Here is a 9,808-nt window from a genome sequence, read left to right on the forward strand (position 1 = left end):
CCCTGTGTCCTCACATGGTCTCCCTGTGTGTGTGCCTGTGTCCTGATCTCCCCTTCTCCAGTCAGATTGAAGTAGGGTCACCCTGGTGACCCCATTTACTTCTCTAAAGACCCCATCTCCAAATACAGCCACCCTCTGAGGTGCTGGGAGTTAGAACTCCAACATACAATTTGGGAGACACAATCCAGGCCATCACAGCCCCGTGGCTACTTGAGTGAAGCCAGTGGGTCCAGTGCCGTCAGGAGACTGACCATGGTAGCTGGAAGCTATGGATCAGTTGGGGTTAACTCTAATCGCCCGAACGCTTATAGGGGACACAGGTACACTGGCTTTGAGGGAACGGAGGGAAGAGCCCTGGTCCCCTGGGGTCAGCATGAGTTCACAGGAATCGTGCCAAAGCCCCTTTGTTATCTTCTTTTTCAAGTAAATCCTCAAGTGAGTCATTGTTTGCTGACCGCGCACCCCGTGCCAAGCATTGTGCTCAAGCACAGCTTCTGCTTAAAGGTGTCCCCATTCCCGTCAGGGAACCGGGCAGCGAAGCCAGGGAGTTAGCGTCCAACAAAGGAAGGAAACGCACGTCACAGAGAGTGCTCGGACGAGAATCATTAATTTTATCTGAGGGCCCCGGGGGGTGGGGGCTGGTCAAAGGAAGCTTTGTAAAGAAGACATGGGAGCCAGGATTTGAAGAAATAATGATTTGCCAACAGAGGAAAGGGCCCCAAGCTCCCCAGGCAGAGGGTGGGGGGTGGGGTTGAGGAAGGGACCCAGCAGGCGGGGAGGGAGCACTGATAAAGGCTCAGATGGGAGACAACACCCATCATCGGCTTGTTTTTCTTCCTCTGCTGTAAAGTAAAAGTAGATGGTGTGGAAGGACGCCAGAGCAGAGAGGAAGTCAGGGGTCAGAGAAAAAGCTAGGCCAACAAGCTGGAACCTTCTCTACTAGGAATGCGGAACGAAGGGGCTGTTCAGAAATGGTGAGGGGACAGCCAAATTAATACTGTGACAGAAGCACAAATGAAACTCTTGCAGGACATGGTGGATGTATCGGCTCATGTGGAAAGGAAAAACGAAGACACAGTCGTGACACCGATATCTGGGGACCCAGTGGCCCAGAACCTGTCTCTGGGCCTGCTGGTCTCAGTCTCTCTCTCTGTGTCAGCTCCGGCCCACTGGATTGCCCCCCTGCTTTTGCAGGGGCTGGAAGAACAGCTGCCCACGTTCCCTGGGCTTAAGTCTTATAAGCCCTGCCATTCAACAAAATGGTACTCACCCAGCCAGTCCAATGCAGAAAGTATCCAGAGCAAGCTCTCACCATTTAGCATCCATGTGGCCGGAGTCGGACGATGGGCTGCCCCACTGGAACCAGAACAGCAGTGGGCAGGAACAAGCAGCCACAGGAGTGGGATGGGGACCGCTGGGGAGATCCAGTGGCTGACACTCACTGAGCAGGTATGCGCCGGGCAAGGCATGGTGAAGACGGGAACAAAGGCAGTGGCAATGAGGAAGGAGGAGCTCAGAATCGAGAGCTATTTAAGAACCAGAATTAGCAGTCCCTGGGGCTCGTTGAACACACTGCATGAAAGAGAAAGGGAGACTGAGCGAATGCTCGGGTTTCTAATGTGGAAGTTCCTGTGGGTGGAGAAGTCATTAAGGAGGAATCAGGGGACAAAGGTGAGAGCAGGTTTCAGAGGAAGGTGATGTGTGCAGGTTGGGGGCACCTCGAACATGAATGGCATCTTTAGTCTTCAGATGGAGATTCGGCAGGTCATACAGGTTATATGCAGGACCAGAGCTAGAGCAACTACAAGGACAGGAGGAGACAGTATAGTGTGGGGGACAGGCTGGGGGCATTGGGAGGGTACCTGTTTCCATTCACCTGATCAATACAGGAGTTGTAAGTTTGACTATAGTCCTAGGAATCAATTGGTTTGACACCTAGGGAGACACGACAGGGAAGTTTGCCAAACACACCATTCGTGCAGAGATGAACACCAGCAAGGTGGCTCTCCGTGCCAAACACAGGAGCATTTGTTTGAGGGACCCGAAGCCAATACCCCACTTCCCTGCCTTCCAGACCCCCACTTAATAGTCATTATCAAATTACATAATCTTCCTTTCCTGAGATCCATGACTAAAGCGTTCTTGCTTATTGTCTGGGAGACCTTCAGTACTTTGACCAGAGCATCTATTCCAGACGGAGGAAGAGCCTAGAGAAGTCAAATATTCCAGGAGCTCGAGGTAACACTCCAGCCACTTCCTTTTCAATAGTGATTGTTGCTTCCTAAGGTTGAAACTGAGGCCTGGATACAGAGTGTTGTTTCCCCCAAAATTCCATCTGCTTGGCTATATCTCACTCGTTTATGCTGCTGCAACTTACAGAGGCTTCCCGCTTTATGCAGAATGAAATCTGGACCCTTTCACCCGGCGTCTGCCCTTCTCCCTAATCTCACACCACACAGCTCCCTGTTTTACCATAACAGTTCTATTACAGCAAAATTACATTGACCAACCCCCATCCCAATGCCCCTTAAAGTCTCAACCTGTTACAGAATCAGCTCCAAGTCCAAAACCCTGTATAACTCTTGTCAGATGGAAAGTCCCAAATTTCATCATCTAAATCAAGTATGGGTGAGACTCTGGGAGCAATTCATCCTGGAGCAAAATTCCCCTCCATCTGTAGATCTACGAAACCAGAGAACAAGTTATCTGCTCCAACAGACAACGTTGGGACACGCAAGAACACCAGCCGTCAACACTCAGGTCAAAGGGGAGAAAATGGAGGGAAAAGAAGAAGTCACAGGTGCCAATCAACTTGGAAATCCAGTCAGGCAAATTCCACTGGGTCAGAAGCCTGGATCCACCTGCACAGTTCTTGGATCCACCTTGGTTCCACCCCTGTGGCATCCTTCCTTTTTCATGAAAAGCTGCTGGAGTGGTTTTAGCAAGCCGTCCCCTGCCTGTAGACTTTTGCAGGACCAACAACACTCCTTTCATCCTGTCTTTCCTTTTTAGTCCAAACTGGCAGCGTTTTTACTCCTATCTAGTTCTCAAGAACTTCATGGGTCTCCCATTTATATCGTGGGGACTTATCCCATGAGACAAAAAGCTCGTCCACTGGTCTTTCCTGAATAATCCCACCTCCAGTTCCCGCTCTGTTGAGATGGTGTGAGGGAGGCCATGTTCCCAAGCTTCCCAGAAGTCCTCTGATTTATCGAGGGAACTTGTGAGTCACACTCATAATCTCTTCAAAGAAATGTTTGGGGGACTGAATACTCAGATCTTCTGATTTTTGGAAGGCATCAAGAAAAGAATGTGCAGCTGGGGCGCCTGGGTGGCTCAGTCGTTAAGCGTCTGCCTTCGGCTCAGGTCACGATCCCAGGGTCCTGGGATCAAGCCCCACATCGGGCTCCCTGCTCGGCAGGAAGCCTGCTTCTCCCTCTCCCACTCCCCCTGCTTGTGTTCCCTCTCTCGCTGTCTCTCTCTTTGTCAAAATAAATAAATAAAATCTTTAAAAAAAAAAGAAAGAAAGAAAGAAAAGGACGTGCAGCTACTTCCTGAGCTTTTTCTAGAGCACAATGGTAAATCCCTTCATTTTAGCTTCATCTGCATTGTGGAGGGGACAAGAAGGTTCAACACCGACGAGTCCTGATTCCTTTTTAACATGTCTTCTCTCCATTTCTCTCATTCATCTTGAATTTTACAATAAGCAGCAAGAAGAAGCCAGGCTGCACCTTCAACACTTTGCTGGTCCATCTCCTCCACTAAATGTGCAAGTTCATTCTTTACTAGTTCTGCTTTTCACACAAAAGACTCTGTTACGGGAACAAGGTTCCATCAAGCTTTGTGCTGCCACACAGCAAGGCTCTCCTTCCCTCTGGTTTCCTGGGACAGGCTCCTCATTTCCTTCTGAGTCCTCCCTGAAGCACCTGTAGCATCCATATTTCTACCAACAGTCTGTTTGCGACGATTCACATTTCTTCTCCACCACGTTTCTCACTCCCTCGTGAGCCCTCGCTGGTAATCTGAAACATCCGTATCTCTGTGAACCGTGTATCGTACTCCTCAAAATTCTTCAAGCCTCTGCCCACTGCCAATTCCAAAGCTATTTACAGTTCTAAAAAAAAAATACATGTTTTTGACATCAGCACCACAGTCCTGGTATCAAAGTCTGTATGAGTTTTCTATCACTGCTATAACAAACTAATTCAAATTTAGGGACTTAAAACAACACAAGTATTATTAGCTTAGAGTTCTGAGGCCGGAAGTCCAAAATGGGTCTCAATGAACTAAAATCAAGGTGTCCACAGGGCTGAATTCCCTCTGGAAGCTCTGAGGGAGACTCTGCTGGGGACTTTTAGAGGACATCAGCATTCCTTGGTTCAGGACCTGACTCCTCCGCCTTCAAAGACAGCAAGCACATGACTCTGGTCTTGAGGTCGTTATCATAACTTCTCAGACTCTGGCTCTCTTCCAGTTTTAAAGAGTCTTGTGATTACATTGGGTTCACTTCGGTAATCCAGGATATTCCTTTTTTTTTTTTTTTAAGATTTTATTTATTTATTTGAGAGAGCGAGAATGTGAGAGAGCAAGCACATGAGAGGGGGGAGGGTCAGAGGGAGAAGCAGACCCCCTGCTGAGCGAGGAGCCCGATATGGGACTCGATCCCGGGACTCCAGGATCATGACCTGAGCCCAAGGCAGTCGCTTAACCAACTGAACCACCCAGGCGCCCGGTAATCCAGGATATTCTTAAGGTCAACTGTTGAGCAACTGTAATTCCATCTGCAGCTTAATTCTCTTTCGCTGTGTTAGGTAACGTATCTGTGGTTTCCAGGGAGCACAAGCACGTCTTTGGAGGGCCATTATTCTGCCAACCACCAGTTCAGTCATGGTTGAGTTTGGAGGCTGCTGAGTTCTGGATGACGAGTTGATAACAACAGTTATCCCCTCAAATTCTTGATGGTTTTTTTTTTTTAAGATTTTATTTATTTGACAGAGAGAGACACAGCAAGAGAAGGAACACAAGCAGGGGGAGTGGGAGAGGGAGAAGCAGGCTTCCCGCGGAGCAGGGAGCCCAACGTGGGGCTCGATCCCAGGGCCCTGGGACCATGACCTGAGGCCGAAGGCAGATGCTTAATGACTGAGCCACCCAGGCGCCCCGAAATTCTTGGTGTTTTAAAATGAACTTGAGATAATATGCATGCTCAAAGCAAACAATTACTTGTTTAGAATTCCCTCTACTAGCCCTGGGAATCAAGAATTTAGAAGAATAAGAACTATTTGGTACACGGGGACAAAAAAAAATGCCCTTAAGCCTACATACATCGATATTTCTTTTTAAATAACGTGTGACCATTTCGTGACTGTGTGATTCTAGCAATGGACTTGCTCATTCTTTGATAGTGACCTCGCTATGGCTTCTTGCTACAACGGTACTGCGGGCGAGCTTGGGCTCGTCATCAACCCCAACGATTTTAAAGGAAAATAAACTTCAAGGAATTCAGGCAGAGTTAAAGTTAGCAATTCAAAAACAAATATTCAAATTTGAAAACATTGATATATTCATAACCATGACCAAAGTTTTACATTCATCAAGTAAGGTCTAATTTCTCTCTTATTTACCCACAGGACATAAAGCACAACCTTCACAGGTAAGGAGATCCACAACAAAACAATCTGCGGAGCATGCGGCAGGCTCTGGGCTAAGCTATTTGCATGCATACTCCAGTTAAGATTCCCTAAGGGAGAGAAACTGACACTCTCCTGCCCTGTGTTTAGATGTTATCTTATTTAATCCTTTCCACAGCACTATGAAATAACACCGTGTTGTTGATGAGTAGATAGATCCAGTGAAGGAAAGCAAGTTCTCCAAGTTCCCACAGCCAGATGGGCACAAAGGCGGGTTACAGACTTGAAGATGGTGACTTCCAAGCGCACCGACTTCTCAGAGGTGCAAGACGGGTTCGGTGCAGACCCGAGGAGGACGCTGTCGCTGAGTGGGGTAACTGGAGAGAGATTCGCAGGAGGAGAGGGGAGAATCAGGACAGTGGAGAGTGGAGGAAGGACACCCAGGTGAACAATGGCACAGAAGAGGAGAGCTTGAGGTGCGTCCGGGAGAACGGGAGGAGTCTGCCTAGCTGGACCACAGACCCAGGAAGGAACAGCTTGGACTCAGCGATTGCTCCAATCCAGAAGACCTGAATGGAAAGGTGCACAATGTGGCCACTTCCAGGAGGCCAAGAAAACCCACTAGAAATCCATGAGCAAGGCTCGGATGGACCCAGAGCAGGACTTCACAAAGAATGGGCGGCCGCAGCGCGCAGCAGGGAGCAGAGGAAGAGACGGGGGCGCTGGGCCGAGGGCGCAGGCAGCTGCCGGGGTCCACGTGCCGGGTAATGAGGGTCTGCGGGACAGAGATGGTCATGGGAATGGAAACGAGAGGCCAGATGCCACAGCTGATGGGAGAGGCGGCAGAATCAGGCCTGACAGGACGTGACAGCTGAGGGAGAGTGGAAAATGTGAAGAGGGAGAAGCTAAGTGTGTCTGACTCAGAGGTTTCCAGCCGGGGAAAGCAGGAGGCTGGTCTGACCACAGGAATGGAGGCGCCAGGCAGGAAGGCGGCCCCGGGGCGCTGGACCTGGGGGAAAATCAAAACCATAGACACCCACTGGGAGTCCTCCGACCACGGGTTCGAGTTACAACAGTGAACAGGAGCCCCCTGGTAAGGGAAGGGACAGGGCCCTCTAACGGGGCTGCCGTTAGCGGACGGGAGAGTTAGCAGGGCCAGGGAAGGACAGGAGAGAGCACCACAGGGCCAGGAGAGCTGGGACAGCTGTGTCCTGGACGCGGGGGACCTTCCCAGGGTGGCAGCTGCCGGAAGCGCTCAGTGCTGCGGGGAGGTGAGGTCTCACCTGGTCAAGGGAATTAGCGGCAATCACGTACTGAGTCCTAAGAGGGTGCTAACCATGCGTGTGCTTCATGCCAAGGACTCCTTGCATCAGCATGAGGTACAGATCCTTACAGGTGGGAAGACCCAGCTCAGGACCCTCAGCCGCTCCCACAGCCCGTGCACAATGGACAGGTATGGGGACCCAGGCCCGTCCGACCATGCCACGCTCTTTCTCTCAGTCCCTGCCTGACTTGTTGACTTGTTCTTGCCTTTCTCATCTCTGCAGAGCCTTAGGGGTCCTGAAGTAGGGCATCGCTGGCCAGGTGCTATAGGTGTGCCCCCAGCAGGGGGCAGATCTGGCCCGTCCAGCACACAGTGCCTGGAGCGTGGGTGTGTGTTGAATGCATGCTCAGTTCCCTCCCCCTTCCCGCTATGACAAAGCAGGGAGCACAGTGAGGAAGAGGGGCTTTTGCCCAGTGACACGTGCCTGGGAAAAGCAGGTACCACCCCCCATGGCCCCAGTCTGTGCCCTCCTACCGCGTCCGGCACCAGGAACACTGATGTGAGCTGAGAACCTATAGTTCAGAAGGAAGTGAGGGAGGAGACAGCCGAGCCCTTGGCTCTCGCTCACTCCCACAGTGACACTGACCATGCTCTCTGTCTCCACACCTGCCAAATCCCAGCACGAGCGGAAGCTCAGATAGACTCATCTCCCCCAGATCTCCTGCTCTTCCTTCCCTTTTCAAGTTCACCCTTCCTTCTTTTCTCATCCTTTCCCCTCATGTCAAAAAGGAAAGCTGTCTACAGAAGAAAGCTCGCAGTTTTCCAAACAGCAGAAATCTTACCTGAGCATGATCTCTGACCTCAATGTCAAAATACTCTAAATTAACACCCCCCAAAGTCTAGTCATTGGACGTCTTAAAAGCAGTTTGCTACATAGCTCTTGCGTTATAGGGGAAATTGTCATGTGAGCACTAGCTCTCAACACCTATAGGATGCAGCAAATAAGTAATTCAAAGAAGAGTATAGCTTTATTGGAAAACAATAGAGACTAAAAATAAATGAGCTAAGCATTAAACACAAGAAGTGAAAACAATAGTAAGCCTAAAGGAAAGAATTAATGAAGATAAGAGAAAGAAAAAATAGAAGTCCCCCGCCTTGAAAAGATAGCAGATTGATAAATAAAATCAAGAGCTAATTCTTTGCAAAGACCAGCAAAATAGACTAACCTCTAGCAAGTCTGGCTTACACCATAACATTAAGGATGATAAAGGAGGAATAATTTCTGGCAATATGAACAATTGCCCCCGCACACTATACAAAAACACAGAGAAATGCTAGATTAAATATGACAAAATTTGGAGGTTTTTTGGTTTTAAATACACAGCAATCTTGGGAGGCCTGGCTGGCTCAGCCGGTAGAGCGTGCGACTCTGGATCTCAGGGTTGTGGGTTCGAGCCCCACATTGGGGATAGAGATTACTTAAAAATAAAATCTTTAAAGAAATAAATAAATACACAACAATCTCAAAATAAAGAAGGAGAAATCATCAGTGGCCAGAAATGGGGGGAAATTGTAAGCCAGAGTACTAAGCATGAGCTGATCCTACTGTGGCCAACAGGACCCAGATATCAGCCCCAGGATGGGAGCCCAGGGACTAAATGCAAGCTGAGCCAGGGGAGATGGGTACCTGATGACCATGAGGGGTGAGGAGCGAGAACCAAGATCTCTGCACGAGGCTGGAGCCCTCAGGAGTCACTCTGCCTGGGAAAATGGGATTCTAAATGTTCTGGCCACTTCTTCTGAGGAGCAAGGAAGCGAACACCACTCCAGTGCTCCAGGTGGCCCTGTGACTCATTTAAAAAAAAAAAAACAAAAACCTCATGCCTGTGCTTCATACTCTTGTGGGATCCAAATTTATACCATCTTTGCGGTACAGAAACATACAGGGGGGAAAGAAACCACCAGGAGGGAGAGTCAGCTATGTAATTTCTAATGTGTTTTTTTTTTTTTTAATCTTAAAAATAGTGCTTTGGTTTTTTTCTTTTTATTGTTATGTTAATCACCATACATTACATCTTTTTTTTTTTAAGATTTTACTTATTTATTTGACAGAGAGAGACATAGCAAGAGAGGGAACACAAGCAGGGGGAGAAGCAGGCTTCCGGCTGAGCAGGGAGCCCGATGTGGGGCTCGATCCCAGAACTCTGGGATCATGACCTGAGCCAAAGGCAGACACTTAACAACTGAGCCACTCAGGTGCCCCCATTCGTTTTTGATGTAGTGATCCATGATTCATTGTTTGCATATAACACCCAGTGCTCCATGCAGAACGTGCCCTCTTTAATACCCACCACCAGGCTAACCCATCCTCCCACCCCCCTTCCCTCTAAAACCCTCAGTTTGTTTTTCAGAGTCCATCGTCTCTCATGGTTTGATTCCCCCCTCTTCATTCTTCCCCTCCTGCTATCTTCTTTTTTTTTTTTAACATACATTGTATTATTTGTTTCAGAGGTACAGATCTATGATTTTACAGTCTTGCACAATTCACAGCAAAGTTAAATGCAGGGACACCTGGGGGGCTCAGTCGGTTAAGCGTCTGCCTTCGGCTCAGGTCAGGATTCCGGGGTCCTGGGATCGGGCCCCACATCGGGCTCCCTGCTCAGCGGGAAGCCTGCTTCTCCCTCTCCCACTCCCCCTGTTTGCGTTCCCTCTCTCGCTGTGTCTCTCTCTGTCAAATAAATAAATAAAATCTTCGAAAAAAAAACTATGAAGGGGCGCCTGGGTGGCTCAGTCGTTAAGCATCTGCCTTCGGCTCAGGTCATGATCCCAGAGTCCTGGGATCAAGTCCCACATCGGGCCCCCTGTTCGGCAGGAAGCCTGCTTCTCCTTCTCCCACTCCCCCTGCTTGTGTTCCTGT

At 49.2% G+C, this 9,808-nt stretch overlaps 1 non-coding gene across 1 annotated transcript; it reads left to right on the forward strand.

The window, feature by feature from the left end:
* The first annotated feature begins 8,287 nt into the window (after window positions 1-8,287).
* Window positions 8,288-8,360, forward strand: TRNAQ-CUG. The gene has a single exon. It is a non-coding gene; the product is annotated as a tRNA-Gln (tRNA).
* The last annotated feature ends 1,448 nt before the right edge of the window (window positions 8,361-9,808 follow it).

The sequence above is a fragment of the Mirounga leonina genome, unplaced genomic scaffold, assembly GCF_011800145.1.
Source record: "Mirounga leonina isolate KUSES-001 unplaced genomic scaffold, KU_Mleo_1.0 Mir_205, whole genome shotgun sequence".
Lineage (NCBI taxonomy): Eukaryota > Metazoa > Chordata > Mammalia > Carnivora > Phocidae > Mirounga > Mirounga leonina.